This window comes from Podarcis melisellensis (assembly GCF_964234715.1).
Source record: "Podarcis melisellensis genome assembly, chromosome: 10".
NCBI lineage: Eukaryota > Metazoa > Chordata > Lepidosauria > Squamata > Lacertidae > Podarcis > Podarcis melisellensis.
In genome coordinates, this window is record NC_138542.1 from 12,165,572 (window position 1) to 12,190,941 (window position 25,370).

Sequence of the window (25,370 nt, forward strand, 5' to 3'; positions counted from 1 at the left end):
GTTGTCGAGGGCTGATTTCTTTTCCTGTGATAAAAAGCCTTCTGTTTCGACCGCCAAACCTCCCAGGGGAGCATTTGCAACCGTACGGTAGCATTTTTGAGTGAATTGCCGAATGTCAGATTTTTGATGAAATTGTGACCCCGGGGCTTAGGGATTTTTTAAAAAAAATCTTTTTCTGCCTGTTAGGTTGTCGACGGCAGATTTCTTTTCCTGTGATAAAAAGCCTTCTGTTTCGACCGCCAAACCTCTCAGCGGAGCATTTGCAACCGTTTGGCAGCATTTTTGAGTAAATTGCCCAAAGTCAGATTTTTGATGAAATTGTGACCCCGGGGCTTAGGGATTTTTTCAAAGAAATCTTTTTCTTCCGGTTAAGTTGTCGAGGGCTGATTTCTTTTCCTGTGATAAAAAGCCTTCTCTTTCGACCGCCAAACGTGTCAGCGGAGCATTTGTAACCGTTTGGCAGCATTTTTGAGTGAATTGCCGAAAGTCAGATTTTGGATGAAATTGTGACCCCGGGGCTTAGGGATTTTTTCGAAAAAATCTTTTGATGCCGGTTAAGTTGTCGAGGGCTGATTTCTTTTCTGTGATAAAAAGCCTTCTGTTTCGACCGCCAAACCTCTCAGTGGGGCTTTGCAACTGTTTGGAACCATTTTTGAGTAAATAGTCGAAAGTCAGATTTTGGATGAAATTGTGACCCCGGGGCTTGGGGATTTTTTCAAAAAAATCTTTTTCTGCCGGTTAAGTTGTCGTGGGCTGATTTCTTTTCCTGTGATATAAAGCCTTCTGTTTCGACCACTAAACCTTACAGGGGAGTATTTGCAACCGTTTGGCACAATTTTTGAGTAAATTGCCGAAAGTCAGATTTTTGCCCAAATTGTGACCCCGGGGCTTAGGGATTTTTTCAAGAAAATCTTTTTCTGCCGGTTAAGCTGTGGAGGCATGATTTCTTTTCCTGTGATAAAAAGCCTTGTGTTTCGACCGCCAAACCTCTCTCGGGAGCATTTGCAACCGTTTGGCAGCATTTTGAGTGAATTGCCGAAAGTCAGATATTGGATAAAATTGTGACCCCGGGGCTTAGGGATTTTTTCAAAAAAAATCTTTTTCTGCCGGTTAAGTTGTCGAGGGCTGATTTCTTTTCCTGTGATAAAAAGCCTTCTGTTTCGACCGCCAAACCTCTCAGCGGAGCATTTGCAACCGTTTGGCAGCATATTTGAGTGAATTGCCGAAAGTCAGATTTTGGATGAAATTGTGACCCCGGGGCTTGGGGATTTTTTCAAAAAAATCTTTTTCTGCCTGTTAGGTTGTCGACGGCAGATTTCTTTTCCTGTGATAAAAAGCCTTCTGTTTCGACCGCCAAACCTCTCAGCAGAGCATTTGCAACCGTTTGGCAGCATTTTTGAGTGAATTGCCGAAAGTCAGATTTTGGATGAAATTGTGACCCCGGGGCTTGGGGATTTTTTCAAAAAAATCTTTTTCTGCCGGTTAAGTTGTCGTGGGCTGATTTCTTTTCCTGTGATAAAGAGCCTTCTGTTTCGACCACTAAACCTTTCAGGGGAGCATTTGCAACTGTTTGGCACAATTTTTGAGTAAATTGCCGAAAGTCAGATTTTGGATGAAATTGTGACCCCGGGGCTTAGGGATTTTTTCAGGAAAATCTTTTTCTGCCGGTTAAGATGTGGAGGCCTGATTTCTTTTCCTGTGATAAAAAGCCTTCTGTTTCGACCGCCAAACCTCTCAGTGGGGCTTTGCAACTGTTTGGAACCATTTTTGAGTAAATAGTCGAAAGTCAGATTTTGGATTAAATTGTGACCCCGGGTCTTAGGGATTTTTTCAAAAAAATCTTTTTCTGCCGGTTAAGTTGTCGTGGGCTGATTTCTTTTCCTGTGATATAAAGCCTTCTGTTTCGACCACTAAACCTTACAGGGGAGCATTTGCAACCGTTTGGCACAATTTTTGAGTAAATTGCCGAAAGTCAGATTTTTGCTGAAATTGTGACCCCGGGGCTTAGGGATTTTTTCAAAAAAATCTTTTTCTTCCGGTTAAGTTGTCGAGGGCTGATTTCTTTTCCTGTGATAAAAAGCCTTCTCTTTCGACCGCCAAACCTCTCAGGGGAGCATTTGTAACCGTTTGGCAGCATTTTTAAGTGAATTGCCGAAAGTCAGATTTTGGATGAAATTGTGACCCCGGGGCTTAGGGATTTTTTCAAAAAAATCTTTTGATGCCGGTTAAGTTGTCGAGGGCTGATTTCTTTTCTGTGATAAAAAGCCTTCTGTTTCGTCCGCCAAACCTCTCAGTGGGACTTTGCAACTGTTTGGAACCATTTTTGAGTAAATAGTCGAAAGTCAGATTTTGGATGAAATTGTGACCCCGGGGCTTAGGGATTTTTTCAAAAAAATCTTTTTCTCCCGGTTAAGTTGTCGTGGGCTGATTTCTTTTCCTGTGATAAAGAGCCTTCTGTTTCGACCACTAAACCTTTCAGGGGAGCATTTGCAACCGTTTGGCACAATTTTTGAGTAAATTGCCGAAAGTCAGATTTTTGCTGAAATTGTGACCCCGGGGCTTAGGGATTTTTTCAAAGAAATCTTTTTCTTCCGGTTAAGTTGTCGAGGGCTGATTTCTTTTCCTGTGATAAAAAGCCTTCTGTTTCGACCGCCAAACCTCTCAGTGGGGCTTTGCAACTGTTTGGAACCATTTTTGAGTAAATAGTCGAAAGTCAGATTTTGGATGAAATTGTGACCCCGGGGCTTAGGGATTTTTTCAAAAAAATCTTTTTCTGCCTGTTAGGTTGTCGAGGGCTTATTTCTTTTCCTGTGATAAAAAGCCTTCTGTTTCGACCGCCAAACCTGTCAGCGGAGCATTTGCAACCGTTTGGCAGCATTTTTGAGTGAATTGCCGAAAGTCAGATTTTTTTTTTTTTTAAATATACATTTTTATTAAAGTTTTCCATAAAAAGCAATAAACAAATCCATTTATATATCACATATTTAGCCTTACTTTGACCTCCCCCAACCTTTCTGACAATCTTTCGTATTTCCAATCTTCTCTTCACATTCCTTAATTTTATATTGCCATTAAGTATTATGTTTCTATCTTTGCTTGCCTTTTGACAATACTCCTTCTACTTTCACAAAGCCTCTTTAAAGCACGCTAGCGTTGTACTATCCTCACATATACTTTCCAAATACTCTGTAAATTTCCCCCAGTCCTCAATAAAATTCTGGTCCTTTTTGTATCTAATTTTCCCCGTTAATTTGTCTAACTCTGCGTAATCTATTAGTTTTGACCTCCATTCCTCTAAAGTCGGAACCATTTCTTGTTTCCACCTTTGTGCTAGCAGTGTCCTTGCTGCAACAGTAGCATATTGAAACAGTTTAAGATCTCTCCTACTTATATCCGTTCTTGTTATGCCCAGAAGGAAGGTTTCTGGTTTTTTAGCAAAACTGTATTTTAGTATTTTCTTTAGTTCGTTGTATATAGCTTCCCAGAACCCCCTTACTTTTTTACAGTCCCACCACATATGTATGAACGTACCCTCCTTCTCCTTACACCTCCAGCATTTGTTACAGGTTTTATACATTTTTGCCAATTTTGCTGGTGTCATGTACCACCTGTAAACCATCTTCATTACATTTTCTTTTAGTGTGGTACATGCCGTAAATTTCAAATTCTCATTCCATATTTTCTGCCAGTCGTCGAAGTCTATATTGTATCCTAAATCTTTGGCCCACTGAATCATTACTACTTTCACTTCCTCATCTATTGTGTGCCATTCCAGCAAGATTTTGTACATTTTGGAAATTGTTTTGGAGTCGCTGTTCACTATCTCTGTTTGGTATCTCGAATCTTTTTCTTTATACCCCTTTTCTTTCACATCCTTTTTGAACATTTCATTTATTTGATGGTAGTGCAGCCAATCAAAAACATGCTCTTTGACTTGTTCATATGGTTTTAATCTCCACTTTCCTCCTTCTTTCTCTACTAAGTCTCCATAGGTAATCCAATCGCTTCTCATATTAACTTTTTTGACCCCCATAACCTCTAGTGGTGATAGCCAATGTGGCACCCCCCCTTCCAATATGTTTTTATATCTGTCCCAAACTTCCCATAGCGATTTCCGGAAGATGTGATTTTCAAAAGTTTTGTATCCCTTCTTCTTTTCTTTCCAAAGGTATGTGTGCCATCCAAATCTGTTGTCAAATCCTTCCAAATCCAAGAGTTTTGTATTTTTAAGTTTGATCCATTCTTTTAACCAGCAAAGGCACGATGCTTCGTAGTATAGCTTCAGATCCGGCAGGGCAAAGCCTCCCCTTTCCTTTGCATCTGTCAGTAATTTATACTTGATTCTCGGCTTTTTGCCCTGCCATATGTATCTGGAAATCGTCCTTTGCCATTCCTTAAAAATCGCCACTCCTTTTAGTATTGGTAACATCTGGAATAAAAACAGCATCTTTGGCAGCACTGACATCTTGATCATAGAGATTCTCCCCCAGAAAGATAACTTTAGCCTATTCCACACTTCCAGGTCCTTCTTGATTCCGTTCCACACCGGGGTATAATTGTTTTGGAACAGATCGATGTTTTTTGGGGATAGCCATATTCCCAAGTATTTAACTTTTTTAACAATTTCAATACCTGTTTGTTGCTGCAATGCCTCCATTGTTATTTTTTCCATATTTTTAACTATAATTTTGGTTTTTTTCCTATTTATTATGAAACCTGCCACCTCCCCAAATTTTTCAATTTCTTCCAATATCTCCGCTGCAGTCTCCAACGGGTCTTCCGCCATCAAAACTAAGTCGTCAGCAAAGGCTTTAATTTTGTATTGGTTTCGGCCTATTGTCACCCCCTTTATACTTTCCTTTTTCCTTATTGAGTCCAATAGCACCTCCAGGACCAGCACAAACAATAATGGTGACAACGGGCATCCCTGTCTAGTACCTTTAGAGATCTTTATCTCCTCTGTTATCATGTTGTTCACTAGCAGCTTCGCTTTTTGCTCCGTGTATATTGCTTTTATTCCGTTAAAAAAGTCATTTCCCATTTCTCTCTGCTCGATGTTTTTCAACATGAAATCCCATGCCACATTATCAAATGCTTTTTCAGCATCCACGAACATCAACATTGCTTGTTTCTCATTCCTTGCAGATAGATATTCTAGGATACTTATTACATTTCTCACATTATCTCTCATCTGTCTATTTGGAAGGAAACCCGCTTGATCATCATGGATAATTTCTTGTAGAACCTTTTTTAATCTTTCTGCTATAATTCCCGTAAAAATTTTGTAATCCGTGTTGAGTAATGAAATTGGTCTATAATTCTTTACTTGGGATAAGTCCACATCTTCTTTTGGGATAAAAGTTATAAGTGCCTCCTTCCATGTCTCTGGGATTTCTCTTTCCTTCAATATGTTGTTCATTACTTCTTTCAGTGGTATCAACAGGGATATTCCCAATTCTTTGTAATATCTTGCACTGAAGCCGTCTGGTCCTGGGGCCTTTCCATTTTTCAGTTTTTTTATCATCGTTCTTATTTCCTCTGTGTCAATCGGGGTGTTCAGCCTTTCTTGTGCTTCTGTCGGGATCTTTTGCACCTCTTTCTCTTTTAAATATCTTTCTATTTTTCTCATATTGTTCTTATCTTTCTTTTTATATAGTTGTCTATAATATTCCAAGAATCCTTTCCTGATATCTTTGGGGTTAGTTATCTCTGTTCCTCTCACTTCAATTTTATTTATTGTGTTTTGTTCCTTCCTTTTCTTGATCTGCCAGGCAAGCCATTTTCCTGATTTGTTTGCGAATTCGAAGTTTTTTTGTCTCAGTTTTTTAATGTTCCATTCCACCTCCTTATTAATCATCATTGCAAACAGGGTTTGTAGAGCCTTGATGCTTTGCTTGATTTTTTCACTGTTTGGGTTCTTGATTAATTTTTGTTCATTTTCCATAATTTGTTCTAAAATTTCTTTCTTTTCCTTCTCCCGATTTTTCTTCTTAATCGAATTCTGCTGTATAAAGAAGCCTCTCATCACTGCCTTGCTTGCGTCCCACACTATGTTCATCCTCGTTCCTTTATTACAGTTGTCTTCAAAATATTCTTTCAATTTCTTCTGTGCATCTTGCACTACCTTTCGATCGAAAGTCAGATTTTGGATGAAATTGTGACCCCGGGGCTTAGGGATTTTTTCAAAAAATCTTTTGATGCCGGTTAAGTTGTCGAGGACTGATTTCTTTTCTGTGATAAAAAGCCTTCTGTTTCGACCGCCAAACCTCTCAGTGGGGCTTTGCAACTGTTTGGAACCATTTTTGAGTAAATAGTCGAAAGTCAGATTTTGGATGAAATTGTGACCCCGGGGCTTAGGGATTTTTTCAAAAAAATCTTCTTCTGCCGTTTAAGTTGTCGTGGGCTGATTTCTTTTCCTGTGATAAAAAGTCTTCTGTTTCGACCACTAAACCTTTCAGGGGAGCATTTGCAACCGTTTGGCACAATTTTTGAGTAAATTGCCGAAAGTCAGATTTTTGCTGAAATTGTGACCCCGGGGCTTAGGGATTTTTTCAAGAAAATCTTTTTCTTCCGGTTAAGTTGTCGAGGGCTGATTTCTTTTCCTGTGATAAAAAGCCTTCTGTTTCGACCGCCAAACCTCTCAGGGGAGCATTTGCAACCGTTTGGCAGCATTTTTGAGTGAATTGCCGAAAGTCAGATATTGGATGAAATTGTGACCCCGGGGCTTAGGGATTTTTTCAAAAAAATCTTTTTCTTCCGCTTAAGTTGTCGAGGGCTGATTTCTTTTCCTGTGATAAAAAGCCTTCTGTTTCGACCGCCAAACCTCCCAGGGGAGCATTTGCAACCGTACGGCAGCATTTTTGAGTGAATTGCCGAATGTCAGATTTTTGATGAAATTGTGACCCCGGGGCTTAGGGATTTTTTAAAAAAAATCTTTGTCTGCCTGTTAGGTTGTCGACGGCAGATTTCTTTTCCTGTGATAAAAAGCCTTCTGTTTCGACCGCCAAACCTCTCAGCGGAGCATTTGCAACCGTTTGGCAGCATTTTTGAGTAAATTGCCCAAAGTCAGATTTTGGATGAAATTGTGACCCCGGGGCTTAGGGATTTTTTCAAAGAAATCTTTTTCTTCCGGTTAAGTTGTCGAGGGCTGATTTCTTTTCCTGTGATAAAAAGCCTTCTCTTTCGACCGCCAAACCTCTCAGGGGAGCATTTGTAACCGTTTGGCAGAATTTGTGAGTGAATTGCCGAAAGTCAGATTTTGGATGAAATTGTGACCCCGGGGCTTAGGGATTTTTTCAAAAAAATCTTTTTCTGCCTGTTAAGCTGTGGAGGCCTGATTTCTTTTCCTGTGATAAAAAGCCTTCTGTTTCGACCGCCAAACCTCCCAGGGGAGCATTTGCAACCGTTTGGCAGCATTTTTGAGTGAATTGCCAAAAGTCAGATATTGGATGACATTGTGACCCCGGGGCTTAGGGATTTTTTCAAAGAAATCTTTTTCTTCCGGTTAAGTTGTCGAGGGTTGATTTCTTTTCCTGTGATAAAAAGCCTGCTGTTTCGACCGCCAAACCTCCCAGGGGAGCATTTGCAACCGTTTGGCAGCATTTTTGAGTGAATTGCCGAAAGTAAGATTTTCGATGAAATTGTGACCCCGGGGCTTAGGGATTTTTTCAAAAAAATCTTTTTTTGCCGGTTAAGTTGTTGAGCGCTGATTTGTTTTCCCGTGATAAAAAGCCTTCTGTTTCGACCGCCAAACCTCTCAGGGGAGCTTTTGCAACTGTGTGGCACCATTTTTGAGTGAATTGCCGAAAGTCAGATATTGGATGAAATTGTGACCCCGGGGCTTAGGGATTTTTTCAAAGAAATCTTTTTCTTCCGGTTAAGTTGTCGAGGGCTGATTTCTTTTCCTGTGATAAAAAGCCTGCTGTTTCGACCGCCAAACCTCTCAGGGGAGCATTTGTAACCGTTTGGCAGCATTTTTGAGTGAATTGCAGAAAGTCAGATTTTGGATGAAATTGTGACCCCGGGGCTTAGGGATTTTTTCAAAAAAATCTTTTTCTGCCTGTTAGGTTGTCGAGGGCTTATTTCTTTTCCTGTGATAAAAAGCCTTCTGTTTCGACCGCCAAACCTGTCAGCGGAGCATTTGCAACCGTTTGGCACCATTTTTGAGTGAATTGCCGAAAGTCAGATTTTGGATGAAATTGTGACCCCGGGGCTTAGGGATTTTTTCAAAAAATCTTTTGATGCCGGTTAAGTTGTCGAGGACTGATTTCTTTTCTGTGATAAAAAGCCTTCTGTTTCGACCGCCAAACCTCTCAGTGGGGCTTTGCAACTGTTTGGAACCATTTTTGAGTAAATAGTCGAAAGTCAGATTTTGGATGAAATTGTGACCCCGGGGCTTAGGGATTTTTTCAAAAAAATCTTTTTCTTCCGGTTAAGTTGTCGAGGGCTGATTTCTTTTCCTGTGATAAAAAGCCTTCTGTTTCGACCGCCAAACCTCCCAGGGGAGCATTTGCAACCGTACGGCAGCATTTTTGAGTGAATTGCCGAATGTCAGATTTTTGATGAAATTGTGACCCCGGGGCTTAGGGATTTTTTAAAAAAAATCTTTTTCTGCCTGTTAGGTTGTCGACGGCAGATTTCTTTTCCTGTGATAAAAAGCCTTCTGTTTCGACCGCCAAACCTGTCAGCGGAGCATTTGCAACCGTTTGGCAGCATTTTTGAGTGAATTGCCGAAAGTCAGATTTTGGATGAAATTGTGACCCCGGGGCTTAGGGATTTTTTCAAAAAATCTTTTGATGCCGGTTAAGTTGTCGAGGACTGATTTCTTTTCTGTGATAAAAAGCCTTCTGTTTCGACCGCCAAACCTCTCAGTGGGGCTTTGCAACTGTTTGGAACCATTTTTGAGTAAATAGTCGAAAGTCAGATTTTGGATGAAATTGTGACCCCGGGGCTTAGGGATTTTTTCAAAAAAATCTTTTTCTGCCGTTTAAGTTGTCGTGGGCTGATTTCTTTTCCTGTGATAAAAAGTCTTCTGTTTCGACCACTAAACCTTTCAGGGGAGCATTTGCAACCGTTTGGCAGAATTTTTGAGTAAATTGCCGAAAGTCAGATTTTTGCTGAAATTGTGACCCCGGGGTTTAGGGATTTTTTCAAGAAAATCTTTTTCTTCCGGTTAAGTTGTCAAGGGCTGATTTCTTTTCCTGTGATAAAAAGCCTTCTGTTTCGACAGCCAAACATCTCAGGGGAGCATTTGCAACAGTTTGGCAGCATTTTTGAGTGAATTGCCGAAAGTCAGATATTGGATGAAATTGTGACCCCGGGGCTTAGGGATTTTTTCAAAAAAATCTTTTTCTTCCGCTTAAGTTGTCGAGGGCTGATTTCTTTTCCTGTGATAAAAAGCCGTCTGTTTCGACCGCCAAACCTCCCAGGGGAGCATTTGCAACCGTACGGCAGCATTTTTAAGTGAATTGCCGAATGTCAGATTTTTGATGAAATTGTGACCCCGGGGCTTAGGGATTTTTTTAAAAAAATCTTTTTCTGCCTGTTAGGTTGTCGACGGCAGATTTCTTTTCCTGTGATAAAAAGCCTTCTGTTTCGACCGCCAAACCTCTCAGCGGAGCATTTGCAACCGTTTGGCAGCATTTTTGAGTAAATTGCCCAAAGTCAGATTTTGGATGAAATTGTGACCCCGGGGCTTAGGGATTTTTTCAAAGAAATCTTTTTCTTCCGGTTAAGTTGTCTAGGGCTGATTTCTTTTCCTGTGATAAAAAGCCTTCTCTTTCGACCGCCAAACCTCTCAAGGGAGCATTTGTAACCGTTTGGCAGAATTTGTGAGTGAATTGCCGAAAGTCAGATTTTGGATGAAATTGTGACCCCGGGGCTTAGGGATTTTTTCAAAAAAATCTTTTTCTGCCTGTTAGGTTGTCGAGGGCTGATTTCTTTTCCTGTGATAAAAAGCCTTCTGTTTCGACCACTAAACCTTTCAGGGGAGCATTTGCAACCGTTTGGCACAATTTTTGAGTAAATTGCCGAAAGTCAGATTTTTGCTGAAATTGTGACCCCGGGGCTTAGGGATTTTTTCAAGAAAATCTTTTTCTGCCGGTTAAGCTGTGGAGGCCTGATTTCTTTTCCTGTGATAAAAAGCCTTCTGTTTCGACCGCCAAACCTCCCAGGGGAGCATTTGCAACCGTTTGGCAGCATTTTTGAGTGAATTGCCAAAAGTCAGATATTGGATGACATTGTGACCCCGGGGCTTAGGGATTTTTTCAAAGAAATCTTTTTCTTCCGGTTAAGTTGTCGAGGGTTGATTTCTTTTCCTGTGATAAAAAGCCTTCTGTTTCGACCGCCAAACCTCCCAGGGGAGCATTTGCAACCGTTTGGCAGCATTTTTGAGTGAATTGCCGAAAGTAAGATTTCCGATGAAATTGTGACCCCGGGGCTTAGGGATTTTTTCAAAAAAATCTTTTTTTGCCGTTTAATTGTTGTTGAGCGCTGATTTGTTTTCCCGTGATAAAAAGCCTTCTGTTTCGACCGCCAAACCTCTCAGGGGAGCTTTTGCAACTGTGTGGCACCATTTTTGAGTGAATTGCCGAAAGTCAGATATTGGATGAAATTGTGACCCCGGGGCTTAGGGATTTTTTCAAAGAAATCTTTTTCTTCCGGTTAAGTTGTCGAGGGCTGATTTCTTTTCCTGTGATAAAAAGCCTGCGGTTTCGACCGCCAAACCTCTCAGGGGAGCATTTGTAACCGTTTGGCAGCATTTTTGAGTGAATTGCCGAAAGTCAGATTTTGGATGAAATTGTGACCCCGGGGCTTAGGGATTTTTTCAAAAAAATCTTTTTCTGCCTGTTATGTTGTCGAGGGCTTATTTCTTTTCCTGTGATAAAAAGCCTTCTGTTTCGACCGCCAAACCTGTCAGCGGAGCATTTGCAACCGTTTGGCACCATTTTTGAGTGAATTGCCGAAAGTCAGATTTTGGATGAAATTGTGACCCCGGGGCTTAGGGATTTTTTCAAAAAATCTTTTGATGCCGGTTAAGTTGTCGAGGACTGATTTCTTTTCTGTGATAAAAAGCCTTCTGTTTCGACCGCCAAACCTCTCAGTGGGGCTTTGCAACTGTTTGGAACCATTTTTGAGTAAATAGTCGAAAGTCAGATTTTGGATGAAATTGTGACCCCGGGGCTTAGGGATTTTTTCAAAAAAATCTTTTTCTTCCGGTTAAGTTGTCGAGGGCTGATTTCTTTTCCTGTGATAAAAAGCCTTCTGTTTCGACCGCCAAACCTCCCAGGGGAGCATTTGCAACCGTACGGCAGCATTTTTGAGTGAATTGCCGAATGTCAGATTTTTGATGAAATTGTGACCCCGGGGCTTAGGGATTTTTTAAAAAAAATCTTTTTCTGCCTGTTAGGTTGTCGATGGCAGATTTCTTTTCCTGTGATAAAAAGCCTTCTGTTTCGACCGCCAAACCTCTCAGCGGAGCATTTGCAACCGTTTGGCAGCATTTTTGAGTAAATTGCCCAAAGTCAGATTTTGGATGAAATTGTGACCCCCGGGGCTTAGGGATTTTTTCAAAAAAATCTTTTTCTTCCGGTTAAGTTGTCGAGGGCTGATTTCTTTTCCTGTGATAAAAAGCCTTCTCTTTCGACCGCCAAACCTCTCAGGGGAGCATTTGTAACCGTTTGGCAGAATTTGTGAGTGAATTGCCGAAAGTCAGATTTTGGATGAAATTGTGACCCCGGGGCTTAGGGATTTTTTCAAAAAAATCTTTTTCTGCCTGTTAGGTTGTCGAGGGCTGATTTCTTTTCCTGTGATAAAAAGCCTTCTGTTTCGACCACTAAACCTTTCAGGGGAGCATTTGCAACCGTTTGGCACAATTTTTGAGTAAATTGCCGAAAGTCAGATTTTTGCTGAAATTGTGACCCCGGGGCTTAGGGATTTTTTCAAGAAAATCTTTTTCTGCCGGTTAAGCTGTGGAGGGTTGATTTCTTTTCCTGTGATAAAAAGCCTTCTGTTTCGACCGCCAAACCTCCCAGGGGAGCATTTGCAACCGTTTGGCAGCATTTTTGAGTGAATTGCCGAAAGTAAGATTTCCGATGAAATTGTGACCCCGGGGCTTAGGTATTTTTTCAAAAAAATCTTTTTTTGCCGGTTAAGTTGTTGAGCGCTGATTTGTTTTCCCGTAATAAAAAGCCTTCTGTTTCGACCGCCAAACCTCTCAGGGGAGCTTTTGCAACTGTGTGGCACCATTTTTGAGTGAATTGCCGAAAGTCAGATATTGGATGAAATTGTGACCCTGGGGCTTAGGGATTTTTTCAAAGAAATCTTTTTCTTCCGGTTAAGTTGTCGGGGGCTGATTTCTTTTCCTGTGATAAAAAGCCTGCGGTTTCGACCGCCAAACCTCTCAGGGGAGCATTTGTAACCGTTTGGCAGCATTTTTGAGTGAATTGCCGAAAGTCAGATTTTGGATGAAATTGTGACCCCGGGGCTTAGGGATTTTTTCAAAAAAATCTTTTTCTGCCTGTTATGTTGTCGAGGGCTTATTTCTTTTCCTGTGATAAAAAGCCTTCTGTTTCGACCGCCAAACCTGTCAGCGGAGCATTTGCAACCGTTTGGCACCATTTTTGAGTGAATTGCCGAAAGTCAGATTTTGGTTGAAATTGTGACCCCGGGGCTTAGGGATTTTTTCAAAAAATCTTTTGATGCCGGTTAAGTTGTCGAGGACTGATTTCTTTTCTGTGATAAAAAGCCTTCTGTTTCGACCGCCAAACCTCTCAGTGGGGCTTTGCAACTGTTTGGAACCATTTTTGAGTAAATAGTCGAAAGTCAGATTTTGGATGAAATTGTGACCCCGGGGCTTAGGGATTTTTTCAAAAAAATCTTTTTCTTCCGGTTAAGTTGTCGAGGGCTGATTTCTTTTCCTGTGATAAAAAGCCTTCTGTTTCGACCGCCAAACCTCCCAGGGGAGCATTTGCAACCGTACGGCAGCATTTTTGAGTGAATTGCCGAATGTCAGATTTTTGATGAAATTGTGACCCCGGGGCTTAGGGATTTTTTTAAAAAAATCTTTTTCTGCCTGTTAGGTTGTCGATGGCAGATTTCTTTTCCTGTGATAAAAAGCCTTCTGTTTCGACCGCCAAACCTCTCAGCGGAGCATTTGCAACCGTTTGGCAGCATTTTTGAGAGAATTGCCGAAAGTCAGATTTTGGATGAAATTGTGACCCCGGGGCTTAGTGATTTTTTCAAAAAATCTTTTGATGCCGGTTAAGTTGTCGAGGACTGATTTCTTTTCTGTGATAATAAGCCTTCTGTTTCGACCGCCAAACCTCTCAGTTTGGCTTTGCAACTGTTTGGAACCATTTTTGAGTAAATAGGCGAAACTCAGATTTTGGATGAAATTGTGACCCCGGGGCTTAGGGATTTTTTCAAAAAAATCTTTTTCTGCCGTTTAAGTTGTCGTGGGCTGATTTCTTTTCCTATGATAAAAAGTCTTCTGTTTCGACCACTAAACCTTTCAGGGGAGCATTTGCAACCGTTTGGCAGAATTTTTGAGTAAATTGCCGAAAGTCAGATTTTTGCTGAAATTGTGACCCCGGGGCTTAGGGATTTTTTCAAGAAAATCTTTTTCTGCCGGAAAAGCTGTGGAGGCCTGATTTCTTTTCCTGTGATAAAAAGCCTTCTGTTTCGACCGCCAAACCTCTCAGGGGAGCATTTGCAACCGTTTGGCAGCATTTTTGAGTGAATTGCCGAAAGTCAGATTTTGGATGAAATTGTGACCCCGGGGCTTAGGGATTTTTTCAAAAAAATCTTTTTCTTCCGGTTAAGCTGTGGAGGCCTGATTTCTTTTCCTGTGATAAAAAGCCTTCTGTTTCGACCGCCAAACCTCCCAGGGGAGCATTTGCAACCGTACGGCAGCATTTTTGAGTGAATTGCCGAATGTCAGATTTTTGATGAAATTGTGACCCCGGGGCTTAGGGATTTTTTTAAAAAAATCTTTTTCTGCCAGTTAGGTTGTCGACCGCAGATTTCTTTTCCTGTGATAAAAAGCCTTCTGTTTCGACCGCCAAACCTCTCAGCGGAGCATTTGCAACCGTTTGGCAGCATTTTTGAGTAAATTGCCCAAAGTCAGATTTTGGATGAAATTGTGACCCCGGGGCTTAGGGATTTTTTCAAAGAAATCTTTTTCTTCCGGTTAAGTTGTCGAGGGCTGATTTCTTTTCCTGTGATAAAAAGCCTTCTCTTTCGACCGCCAAACCTCTCAGGGGAGCATTTGTAACCGTTTGGCAGCATTTTTGAGTGAATTGCCGAAAGTCAGATTTTGGATGAAATTGTGACCCCGGGGCTTAGGGATTTTTTCAAAAAAATCTTTTTCTGCCTGTTAGGTTGTCGAGGGCTGATTTCTTTTCCTGTGATAAAAAGCCTTCTGTTTCGACCACTAAACCTTTCAGGGGAGCATTTGCAACCGTTTGGCACAATTTTTGAGTAAATTGCCGAAAGTCAGATTTTTGCTGAAATTGTGACCCCGGGGCTTAGGGATTTTTTCAAGAAAATCTTTTTCTGCCGGTTAAGCTGTGGAGGCCTGATTACTTTTCCTGTGATAAAAAGCCTTCTGTTTCGACCGCCAAACCTGTCAGCGGAGCATTTGCAACCGTTTGGCAGCATTTTTGAGTGAATTGCCGAAAGTAAGATTTCCGATGAAATTGTGACCCCGGGGCTTAGGGATTTTTTCAAAAAAATCTTTTTTTGCCGGTTAAGTTGTTGAGCGCTGATTTGTTTTCCCGTGATAAAAAGCCTTCTGTTTCGACCGCCAAACCTCTCAGGGGAGCTTTTCCAACTGTGTGGCACCATTTTTGAGTGAATTGCCGAAAGTCAGATATTGGATGAAATTGTGACCCCGGGGCTTAGGGATTTTTTCAAAGAAATCTTTTTCTTCCGGTTAAGTTGTCGAGGGCTGATTTCTTTTCCTGTGATAAAAAGCCTGCGGTTTCGACCGCCAAACCTCTCAGGGGAGCATTTGTAACCGTTTGGCAGCATTTTTGAGTGAATTGCCGAAAGTCAGATTTTGGATGAAATTGTGACCCCGGGGCTTAGGCATTTTTTCAAAAAAATCTTTTTCTGCCTGTTATGTTGTCGAGGGCTTATTTCTTTTCCTGTGATAAAAAGCCTTCTGTTTCGACCGCCAAACCTGTCAGCGGAGCATTTGCAACCGTTTGGCAGCATTTTTGAGTGAATTGCCGAAAGTCAGATTTTGGATGAAATTGTGACCCCGGGGCTTAGGGATTTTTTCAAAAAATCTTTTGATGCCGGTTAAGTTGTCGAGGACTGATTTCTTTTCTGTGATAAAAAGCCTTCTGTTTCGACCGCCAAACCTCTCAGTGGGGCTTTGCAACTGTTTGGAACCATTTTTGAGTAAATAGTCGAAAGTCAGATTTTGGATGAAATTGTGACCCCGGGGCTTAGGGATTTTTTCAAAAAAATCTTTTTCTGCCGGTTAAGTTGTCGAGGGCTGATTTCTTTTCCTGTGATAAAAAGCCTTCTGTTTCGACCGCCAAACCTCCCAGGGGAGCATTTGCAACCGTACGGCAGCATTTTTGAGTGAATTGCCGAATGTCAGATTTTTGATGAAATTGTGACCCCGGGGCTTAGGGATTTTTTTTAAAAAATCTTTTTCTGCCTGTTAGGTTGTCGATGGCAGATTTCTTTTCCTGTGATAAAAAGCCTTCTGTTTCGACCGCCAAACCTCTCAGCGGAGCATTTGCAACCGTTTGGCAGCATTTTTGAGAGAATTGCCGAAAGTCAGATTTTGGATGAAATTGTGACCCCGGGGCTTAGTGATTTTTTCAAAAAATCTTTTGATGCCGGTTAAGTTGTCGAGGACTGATTTCTTTTCTGTGATAATAAGCCTTCTGTTTCGACCGCCAAACCTCTCAGTTTGGCTTTGCAACTGTTTGGAACCATTTTTGAGTAAATAGTCGAAACTCAGATTTTGGATGAAATTGTGACCCCGGGGCTTAGGGATTTTTTCAAAAAAATCTTTTTCTGCCGTTTAAGTTGTCGTGGGCTGATTTCTTTTCCTATGATAAAAAGTCTTCTGTTTCGACCACTAAACCTTTCAGGGGAGCATTTGCAACCGTTTGGCAGAATTTTTGAGTAAATTGCCGAAAGTCAGATTTTTGCTGAAATTGTGACCCCGGGGCTTAGGGATTTTTTCAAGAAAATCTTTTTCTGCCGGAAAAGCTGTGGAGGCCTGATTTCTTTTCCTGTGATAAAAAGCCTTCTGTTTCGACCGCCAAACCTCTCAGGGGAGCATTTGCAACCGTTTGGCAGCATTTTTGAGTGAATTGCCGAAAGTCAGATTTTGGATGAAATTGTGACCCCGGGGCTTAGGGATTTTTTCAAAAAAATCTTTTTCTTCCGGTTAAGCTGTGGAGGCCTGATTTCTTTTCCTGTGATAAAAAGCCTTCTGTTTCGACCGCCAAACCTCCCAGGGGAGGATTTGCAACCGTACGGCAGCATTTTTGAGTGAATTGCCGAATGTCAGATTTTTGATGAAATTGTGACCCCGGGGCTTAGGGATTTTTTTAAAAAAATCTTTTTCTGCCAGTTAGGTTGTCGACCGCAGATTTCTTTTCCTGTGATAAAAAGCCTTCTGTTTCGACCGCCAAACCTCTCAGCGGAGCATTTGCAACCGTTTGGCAGCATTTTTGAGTAAATTGCCCAAAGTCAGATTTTGGATGAAATTGTGACCCCGGGGCTTAGGGATTTTTTCAAAGAAATCTTTTTCTTCCGGTTAAGTTGTCGAGGGCTGATTTCTTTTCCTGTGATAAAAAGCCTTCTCTTTCGACCGCCAAACCTCTCAGGGGAGCATTTGTAACCGTTTGGCAGCATTTTTGAGTGAATTGCCGAAAGTCAGATTTTGGATGAAATTGTGACCCCGGGGCTTAGGGATTTTTTCAAAAAAATCTTTTTCGGCCTGTTAGGTTGTCGAGGGCTGGTTTCTTTTCCTGTGATAAAAAGCCTTCTGTTTCGACCACTAAACCTTTCAGGGGAGCATTTGCAACCGTTTGGCACAATTTTTGAGTAAATTGCCGAATGTCAGATTTTTGATGAAATTGTGACCCCGGGGCTTAGGGATTTTTTTTAAAAAATCTTTTTCTGCCAGTTAGGTTGTCGACGGCAGATTTCTTTTCCTGTGATAAAAAGCCTTCTGTTTCGACCACTAAACCTTTCAGGGGAGCATTTGCAACCGTTTGGCACAATTTTTGAGTAAATTGCCGAAAGTCAGATTTTTGCTGAAATTGTGACCCCGGGGCTTAGGGATTTTTTCAAGAAAATCTTTTTCTGCCGGTTAAGCTGTGGAGGCCTGATTACTTTTCCTGTGATAAAAAGCCTTCTGTTTCGACCGCCAAACCTGTCAGCGGAGCATTTGCAACCGTTTGGCAGCATTTTTGAGTGAATTGCCGAAAGTAAGATTTCCGATGAAATTGTGACCCCGGGGCTTAGGGATTTTTTCAAAAAAATCTTTTTTTGCCGGTTAAGTTGTTGAGCGCTGATTTGTTTTCCCGTGATAAAAAGCCTTCTGTTTCGACCGCCAAACCTCTCAGGGGAGCTTTTCCAACTGTGTGGCACCATTTTTGAGTGAATTGCCGAAAGTCAGATATTGGATGAAATTGTGACCCCGGGGCTTAGGGATTTTTTCAAAGAAATCTTTTTCTTCCGGTTAAGTTGTCGAGGGCTGATTTCTTTTCCTGTGATAAAAAGCCTGCGGTTTCGACCGCCAAACCTCTCAGGGGAGCATTTGTAACCGTTTGGCAGCATTTTTGAGTGAATTGCCGAAAGTCAGATTTTGGATGAAATTGTGACCCCGGGGCTTAGGCATTTTTTCAAAAAAATCTTTTTCTGCCTGTTATGTTGTCGAGGGCTTATTTCTTTTCCTGTGATAAAAAGCCTTCTGTTTCGACCGCCAAACCTGTCAGCGGAGCATTTGCAACCGTTTGGCAGCATTTTTGAGTGAATTGCCGAAAGTCAGATTTTGGATGAAATTGTGACCCCGGGGCTTAGGGATTTTTTCAAAAAATCTTTTGATGCCGGTTAAGTTGTCGAGGACTGATTTCTTTTCTGTGATAAAAAGCCTTCTGTTTCGACCGCCAAACCTCTCAGTGGGGCTTTGCAACTGTTTGGAACCATTTTTGAGTAAATAGTCGAAAGTCAGATTTTGGATGAAATTGTGACCCCGGGGCTTAGGGATTTTTTCAAAAAAATCTTTTTCTGCCGGTTAAGTTGTCGAGGGCTGATTTCTTTTCCTGTGATAAAAAGCCTTCTGTTTCGACCGCCAAACCTCCCAGGGGAGCATTTGCAACCGTACGGCAGCATTTTTGAGTGAATTGCCGAATGTCAGATTTTTGATGAAATTGTGACCCCGGGGCTTAGGGATTTTTTTTAAAAAATCTTTTTCTGCCTGTTAGGTTGTCGATGGCAGATTTCTTTTCCTGTGATAAAAAGCCTTCTGTTTCGACCGCCAAACCTCTCAGCGGAGCATTTGCAACCGTTTGGCAGCATTTTTGAGAGAATTGCCGAAAGTCAGATTTTGGATGAAATTGTGACCCCGGGGCTTAGTGATTTTTTCAAAAAATCTTTTGATGCCGGTTAAGTTGTCGAGGACTGATTTCTTTTCTGTGATAATAAGCCTTCTGTTTCGACCGCCAAACCTCTCAGTTTGGCTTTGCAACTGTTTGGAACCATTTTTGAGTAAATAGTCGAAACTCAGATTTTGGATGAAATTGTGACCCCGGGGCTTAGGGATTTTTTCAAAAAAATCTTTTTCTGCCGTTTAAGTTGTCGTGGGCTGATTTCTTTTCCTATGATAAAAAGTCTTCTGTTTCGACCACTAAACCTTTCAGGGGAGCATTTGCAACCGTTTGGCAGAATTTTTGAGTAAATTGCCGAAAGTCAGATTTTTGCTGAAATTGTGACCCCGGGGCTTAGGGATTTTTTCAAGAAAATCTTTTTCTGCCGGAAAAGCTGTGGAGGCCTGATTTCTTTTCCTGTGATAAAAAGCCTTCTGTTTCGACCGCCAAACCTCTCAGGGGAGCATTTGCAACCGTTTGGCAGCATTTTTGAGTGAATTGCCGAAAGTCAGATTTTGGATGAAATTGTGACCCCGGGGCTTAGGGATTTTTTCAAAAAAATCTTTTTCTTCCGGTTAAGCTGTGGAGGCCTGATTTCTTTTCCTGTGATAAAAAGCCTTCTGTTTCGACCGCCAAACCTCCCAGGGGAGGATTTGCAACCGTACGGCAGCATTTTTGAGTGAATTGCCGAATGTCAGATTTTTGATGAAATTGTGACCCCGGGGCTTAGGGATTTTTTTAAAAAAATCTTTTTCTGCCAGTTAGGTTGTCGACCGCAGATTTCTTTTCCTGTGATAAAAAGCCTTCTGTTTCGACCGCCAAACCTCTCAGCGGAGCATTTGCAACCGTTTGGCAGCATTTTTGAGTAAATTGCCCAAAGTCAGATTTTGGATGAAATTGTGACCCCGGGGCTTAGGGATTTTTTCAAAGAAATCTTTTTCTTCCGGTTAAGTTGTCGAGGGCTGATTTCTTTTCCTGTGATAAAAAGCCTTCTCTTTCGACCGCCAAACCTCTCAGGGGAGCATTTGTAACCGTTTGGCAGCATTTTTGAGTGAATTGCCGAAAGTCAGATTTTGGATGAAATTGTGACCCCGGGGCTTAGGGATTTTTTCAAAAAAATCTTTTTCGGCCTGTTAGGTTGTCGAGGGCTGGTTTCTTTTCCTGTGATAAAAAGCCTTCTGTTTCGACCACTAAACCTTTCAGGGGAGCATTTGCAACCGTTTGGCACAATTTTTGAGTAAATTGCCGAATGTCAGATTTTTGATGAAATTGTGACCCCGGGGCTTAGGGATTTTTTTTAAAAAATCTTTTTCTGCCAGTTAGGTTGTCGACGGCAGATTTCTTTTCCTGTGATAAAAAGCCTTCTGTTTCGACCACTAAACCTTTCAGGGGAGCATTTGCAACCGTTTGGCACAATTTTTGAGTAAATTGCCGAAAGTCAGATTTTTGCTGAAATTGTGACCCCGGGGCTTAGGGATTTTTTCAAAAAAATCTTTTTTTGCCGGTTAAGTTGTTGAGCGCTGATTTGTTTTCCCGTGATAAAAAGCCTTCTGTTTCGACCGCCAAACCTCTCAGGGGAGCTTTTGCAACTGTGTGGCAGCATTTTTGAGTGAATTGCCGAAAGTCAGATTTTGGATGAAATTGTGACCCCGGGGCTTAGGCATTTTTTCAAAAAAATCTTTTTCTGCCTGTTATGTTGTCGAGGGCTTATTTCTTTTCCTGTGATAAAAAGCCTTCTGTTTCGACCGCCAAACCTCTCAGCGGAGCATTTGCAACCGTTTGGCACCATTTTTGAGTGAATTGCCGAAAGTCAGATTTTGGATGAAATTGTGACCCCGGGGCTTAGGCATTTTTTCAAAAAAATCTTTTTCTGCCTGTTATGTTGTCGAGGGCTTATTTCTTTTCCTGTGATAAAAAGCCTTCTGTTTCGACCGCCAAACCTGTCAGCGGAGCATTTGCAACCGTTTGGCAGCATTTTTGAGTGAATTGCCGAAAGTCAGATTTTGGATGAAATTGTGACCCCGGGGCTTAGGGATTTTTTCAAAAAATCTTTTGATGCCGGTTAAGTTGTCGAGGACTGATTTCTTTTCTGTGATAAAAAGCCTTCTGTTTCGACCGCCAAACCTCTCAGTGGGGCTTTGCAACTGTTTGGAACCATTTTTGAGTAAATAGTCGAAAGTCAGATTTTGGATGAAATTGTGACCCCGGGGCTTAGGGATTTTTTCAAATAAATCTTTTTCTGCCGGTTAAGTTGTCGAGGGCTGATTTCTTTTCCTGTGATAAAAAGCCTTCTGTTTCGACCGCCAAACCTCCCAGGGGAGCATTTGCAACCGTACGGCAGCATTTTTGAGTGAATTGCCGAATGTCAGATTTTTGATGAAATTGTGACCCCGGGGCTTAGGGATTTTTTTAAAAAAATCTTTTTCTGCCTGTTAGGTTGTCGATGGCAGATTTCTTTTCCTGTGATAAAAAGCCTTCTGTTTCGACCGCCAAACCTCTCAGCGGAGCATTTGCAACCGTTTGGCAGCATTTTTGAGAGAATTGCCGAAAGTCAGATTTTGGATGAAATTGTGACCCCGGGGCTTAGTGATTTTTTCAAAAAATCTTTTGATGCCGGTTAAGTTGTCGAGGACTGATTTCTTTTCTGTGATAATAAGCCTTCTGTTTCGACCGCCAAACCTCTCAGTTTGGCTTTGCAACTGTTTGGAACCATTTTTGAGTAAATAGTCGAAACTCAGATTTTGGATGAAATTGTGACCCCGGGGCTTAGGGATTTTTTCAAAAAAATCTTTTTCTGCCGTTTAAGTTGTCGTGGGCTGATTTCTTTTCCTATGATAAAAAGTCTTCTGTTTCGACCACTAAACCTTTCAGGGGAGCATTTGCAACCGTTTGGCAGAATTTTTGAGTAAATTGCCGAAAGTCAGATTTTTGCTGAAATTGTGACCCCGGGGCTTAGGGATTTTTTCAAGAAAATCTTTTTCTGCCGGAAAAGCTGTGGAGGCCTGATTTCTTTTCCTGTGATAAAAAGCCTTCTGTTTCGACCGCCAAACCTCTCAGGGGAGCATTTGCAACCGTTTGGCAGCATTTTTGAGTGAATTGCCGAAAGTCAGATTTTGGATGAAATTGTGACCCCGGGGCTTAGGGATTTTTTCAAAAAAATCTTTTTCTTCCGGTTAAGCTGTGGAGGCCTGATTTCTTTTCCTGTGATAAAAAGCCTTCTGTTTCGACCGCCAAACCTCCCAGGGGAGGATTTGCAACCGTACGGCAGCATTTTTGAGTGAATTGCCGAATGTCAGATTTTTGATGAAATTGTGACCCCGGGGCTTAGGGATTTTTTTAAAAAAATCTTTTTCTGCCAGTTAGGTTGTCGACCGCAGATTTCTTTTCCTGTGATAAAAAGCCTTCTGTTTCGACCGCCAAACCTCTCAGCGGAGCATTTGCAACCGTTTGGCAGCATTTTTGAGTAAATTGCCCAAAGTCAGATTTTGGATGAAATTGTGACCCCGGGGCTTAGGGATTTTTTCAAAGAAATCTTTTTCTTCCGGTTAAGTTGTCGAGGGCTGATTTCTTTTCCTGTGATAAAAAGCCTTCTCTTTCGACCGCCAAACCTCTCAGGGGAGCATTTGTAACCGTTTGGCAGCATTTTTGAGTGAATTGCCGAAAGTCAGATTTTGGATGAAATTGTGACCCCGGGGCTTAGGGATTTTTTCAAAAAAATCTTTTTCGGCCTGTTAGGTTGTCGAGGGCTGGTTTCTTTTCCTGTGATAAAAAGCCTTCTGTTTCGACCACTAAACCTTTCAGGGGAGCATTTGCAACCGTTTGGCACAATTTTTGAGTAAATTGCCGAATGTCAGATTTTTGATGAAATTGTGACCCCGGGGCTTAGGGATTTTTTTTAAAAAATCTTTTTCTGCCAGTTAGGTTGTCGACGGCAGATTTCTTTTCCTGTGATAAAAAGCCTTCTGTTTCGACCACTAAACCTTTCAGGGGAGCATTTGCAACCGTTTGGCACAATTTTTGAGTAAATTGCCGAAAGTCAGATTTTTGCTGAAATTGTGACCCCGGGGCTTAGGGATTTTTTCAAAAAAATCTTTTTTTGCCGGTTAAGTTGTTGAGCGCTGATTTGTTTTCCCGTGATAAAAAGCCTTCTGTTTCGACCGCCAAACCTCTCAGGGGAGCTTTTGCAACTGTGTGGCAGCATTTTTGAGTGAATTGCCGAAAGTCAGATTTTGGATGAAATTGTGACCCCGGGGCTTAGGCATTTTTTCAAAAAAATCTTTTTCTGCCTGTTATGTTGTCGAGGGCTTATTTCTTTTCCTGTGATAAAAAGCCTTCTGTTTCGACCGCCAAACCTCTCAGCGGAGCATTTGCAACCGTTTGGCACCATTTTTGAGTGAATTGCCGAAAGTCAGATTTTGGATGAAATTGTGACCCCGGGGCTTAGGCATTTTTTCAAAAAAATCTTTTTCTGCCTGTTATGTTGTCGAGGGCTTATTTCTTTTCCTGTGATAAAAAGCCTTCTGTTTCGACCGCCAAACCTGTCAGCGGAGCATTTGCAACCGTTTGGCAGCATTTTTGAGTGAATTGCCGAAAGTCAGATTTTGGATGAAATTGTGACCCCGGGGCTTAGGGATTTTTTCAAAAAATCTTTTGATGCCGGTTAAGTTGTCGAGGACTGATTTCTTTTCTGTGATAAAAAGCCTTCTGTTTCGACCGCCAAACCTCTCAGTGGGGCTTTGCAACTGTTTGGAACCATTTTTGAGTAAATAGTCGAAAGTCAGATTTTGGATGAAATTGTGACCCCGGGGCTTAGGGATTTTTTCAAATAAATCTTTTTCTGCCGGTTAAGTTGTCGAGGGCTGATTTCTTTTCCTGTGATAAAAAGCCTTCTGTTTCGACCGCCAAACCTCCCAGGGGAGCATTTGCAACCGTACGGCAGCATTTTTGAGTGAATTGCCGAATGTCAGATTTTTGATGAAATTGTGACCCCGGGGCTTAGGGATTTTTTTAAAAAAATCTTTTTCTGCCTGTTAGGTTGTCGATGGCAGATTTCTTTTCCTGTGATAAAAAGCCTTCTGTTTCGACCGCCAAACCTCTCAGCGGAGCATTTGCAACCGTTTGGCAGCATTTTTGAGAGAATTGCCGAAAGTCAGATTTTGGATGAAATTGTGACCCCGGGGCTTAGTGATTTTTTCAAAAAATCTTTTGATGCCGGTTAAGTTGTCGAGGACTGATTTCTTTTCTGTGATAATAAGCCTTCTGTTTCGACCGCCAAACCTCTCAGTTTGGCTTTGCAACTGTTTGGAACCATTTTTGAGTAAATAGTCGAAACTCAGATTTTGGATGAAATTGTGACCCCGGGGCTTAGGGATTTTTTCAAAAAAATCTTTTTCTGCCGTTTAAGTTGTCGTGGGCTGATTTCTTTTCCTATGATAAAAAGTCTTCTGTTTCGACCACTAAACCTTTCAGGGGAGCATTTGCAACCGTTTGGCAGAATTTTTGAGTAAATTGCCGAAAGTCAGATTTTTGCTGAAATTGTGACCCCGGGGCTTAGGGATTTTTTCAAGAAAATCTTTTTCTGCCGGAAAAGCTGTGGAGGCCTGATTTCTTTTCCTGTGATAAAAAGCCTTCTGTTTCGACCGCCAAACCTCTCAGGGGAGCATTTGCAACCGTTTGGCAGCATTTTTGAGTGAATTGCTGAAAGTCAGATTTTGGATGAAATTGTGACCCCGGGGCTTAGGGATTTTTTCAAAAAAATCTTTTTCTTCCGGTTAAGCTGTGGAGGCCTGATTTCTTTTCCTGTGATAAAAAGCCTTCTGTTTCGACCGCCAAACCTCCCAGGGGAGCATTTGCAACCGTACGGCAGCATTTTTGAGTGAATTGCCGAATGTCAGATTTTTGATGAAATTGTGACCCCGGGGCTTAGGGATTTTTTTAAAAAAATCTTTTTCTGCCAGTTAGGTTGTCGACCGCAGATTTCTTTTCCTGTGATAAAAAGCCTTCTGTTTCGACCGCCAAACCTCTCAGCGGAGCATTTGCAACCGTTTGGCAGCATTTTTGAGTAAATTGCCCAAAGTCAGATTTTGGATGAAATTGTGACCCCGGGGCTTAGGGATTTTTTCAAAGAAATCTTTTTCTTCCGGTTAAGTTGTCGAGGGCTGATTTCTTTTCCTGTGATAAAAAGCCTTCTCTTTCGACCGCCAAACCTCTCAGGGGAGCATTTGTAACCGTTTGGCAGCATTTTTGAGTGAATTGCCGAAAGTCAGATTTTGGATGAAATTGTGACCCCGGGGCTTAGTGATTTTTTCAAAAAATCTTTTGATGCCGGTTAAGTTGTCGAGGACTGATTTCTTTTCTGTGATAATAAGCCTTCTGTTTCGACCGCCAAACCTCTCAGTTTGGCTTTGCAACTGTTTGGAACCATTTTTGAGTAAATAGTCGAAACTCAGATTTTGGATGAAATTGTGACCCCGGGGCTTAGGGATTTTTTCAAAAAAATCTTTTTCTGCCGTTTAAGTTGTCGTGGGCTGATTTCTTTTCCTATGATAAAAAGTCTTCTGTTTCGACCACTAAACCTTTCAGGGGAGCATTTGCAACCGTTTGGCAGAATTTTTGAGTAAATTGCCGAAAGTCAGATTTTTGCTGAAATTGTGACCCCGGGGCTTAGGGATTTTTTCAAGAAAATCTTTTTCTGCCGGAAAAGCTGTGGAGGCCTGATTTCTTTTCCTGTGATAAAAAGCCTTCTGT